Genomic DNA, 2,500 nt, shown 5'->3' on the forward strand with positions numbered 1-2,500 from the left:
AACAGTTTCCCAGTTTTTAATCATTTGAAACTGGTACTGTCTTCAACATGACTGTTCCTAATGAATTAGCCATTCTCCTTGCATTATGCTGTTGGACTTTTGAATGACAAATGTTCGTTTTGAAAAGTAAATGTTGAAAAACAGGGAAGATCTTCTCCACAGATTAATTACAAATACAAAACAGAAAATAATTGATTGCATAAGTATTCACCCCCTTGAGTCAATATTTGGTAGAGGCACCTTTGGCAGCAATTACAGCCATGAGTCTATTTGGATAAGTCTCTACCAGCTTTGCACATCTGGACACTGCTATTTTTGCCCATTCTTCTTTGCAAAATTGCTCAAGCTCCGTCAAGTTGGATGGGGACCTTTGGTGAACAGCAATTTTCAACTCTTTCCACATATTCTCAATTGGATTGAGGTCCGGGCTTTGACTGGGCCACTCCAGGACATTGACCTTTTTGTTTTTAAGCCACTCCAGTGTGCCTTTGGCTGTATGTTTGGGGTCATTGTCCTGCTGGAAGATGAATCTTCTCCAAGTCCCAGGTCTCTTGCAGACTTCAGCAGGTTTTCCTTCAGGATTTCTCTGTACTTTGCCGCATCCATTTTGCCCTCTATCTTCACGAGCTTTCCAGGCCCTGACGCAGAGAAGCATCCCCATAGCATGATGCTGCCACCACCATGCTTCACGGTAGGGATGGTGTTCTCAGGATGATGTACGGTGTTAGGCTTGCGCCAAACATAGCGCTTAGCGTTGTGGCCAAAAAGCTCTATTCTGGTCTCATCAGGCCATAGAATCTTCTTCCACTTGGTCTCAGAGTCTCCCACATGCCTTCTGGGAAACTCTAGCCGAGATTTGATGCGAGTTCTTTTCAACAATGGCTTTCTTTTTGCCACTCTCCCATAAAGGCCAGTTTTGTGAAGCACCCGGGCTATTGTTGCCATATGCACAGTGTCTCCCAGCTCAGCCGTGGAACACTGTAACTCCTTTAGAGTTGCCATAGGCCTCTTGGTGGCCTCCCTGACTAGTGCCCTATACGCCCGGATACTCCGTTTTTGAGGACGGCCTGTTCTAGACAGATTCACAGTTGTGCCATATTCTCTCCATTTCTTAATAATGGACTTTACTGTGCTCTGAGAGGATATTCAATGCCTTGGAAATGTTCTTATATCCTACCCCTGATTGGTGCTTTTGAAGAACCTTATTCCGGATTTGCTTTGAATGTTCCTTCACCTTCATGATGTAGTTTTTGTTAGGAAATGTACTAACCAACTGTGGGACCTCCCAGAGACAGGTGTATTTAACCTGAAATCATGTGAAACACCTTAATTGCACACAGGTGGACTCCATTCAACTAATTATGTGACTTCTAAAGACAATTGGTTGCACCAGAGCTTATTTAGGTGTGTCATAGCAAAGGGGGTGAATACTTATGCAATCAATTATTTTCTGTTTTATATTTGTAATTAATTTAGAACAAGTTGTAGATTTTATTTTTCACTTTGACATTATGGACTTTTCTTGTGTTGATCAGTGGCAAAAACTCCCAATTAAATCCATTTTGATTCCATGTTGTAACACAATGAAATGTGGAAAAGTCCAAGGGGGGTGAATACTTTTGAGAGCCACTGTATTTCTTAGCAGACACCCTTATCCAGGACGACTTACAATTGTTACAAGATATCACATTATTTTTACATACAATTATATTATTTTTCTACATACAATTACCCATTTATACAGTTGGATTGTTACTGGAGCAATCTAGGTAAAGTACCTTGCTCAAGGGTACAGCAGCAATGTCCCCCACCTGGGATTGAACCCACGACCTTCTAGTCAAGAGTCCCGAGACCTAACCACTACTCCACACTGCCGCACTGACCATAGTCAAAATTGAGCTACATGACCAGAGTCACCATTGAGCTACATGACCAGAGTCACCATTGAGCTACATGACCAGAGTCACCATTGAGCTACATGACCAGAGTCACCATTGAGCTAAATGACCATAGTTAGAATAGAATTGACTAGAGTCAGAATAGTGCTACATTGGAGGCTGTGTGGTCCAGTGGTTAAAGAAAAGGGCTTGTAACCAGGAGGTCCCCGGTTCAAATCCCACCTTAGCCACTGACTCACTGTGTGACCCTGAGCAAGTCACTTAACCTCCTTGTGCTCCGTCTTTTGGGTGAGATGTAATTGTAAGTGACTCTGCAGCTGATGCAAAGTTCACACACCCTAGTCTCTGTAAGTCGACTTGGATAAAGGTGTCTGCTAAATAAACACATAATAATAATACATTACCATAGCCACAAAAAACCTTAGTGGACAAAGTGGGTCTGGGTGGCCGAGCGGCAGTTCCAGGAGGTCGGCATGAAGTAGTGACTTGCTCTCATAATGCTATTAGATAACAGATACACTGGGGGGGTAAGTGCATATTACTAAGGGCATGGTCTTTTGATCAAAAAAATATTTAAGTAAAAATAATAAGTCAAGCCATGT

Source organism: Acipenser ruthenus, unplaced genomic scaffold (genome assembly GCF_902713425.1).
Source record: "Acipenser ruthenus unplaced genomic scaffold, fAciRut3.2 maternal haplotype, whole genome shotgun sequence".
Lineage (NCBI taxonomy): Eukaryota > Metazoa > Chordata > Actinopteri > Acipenseriformes > Acipenseridae > Acipenser > Acipenser ruthenus.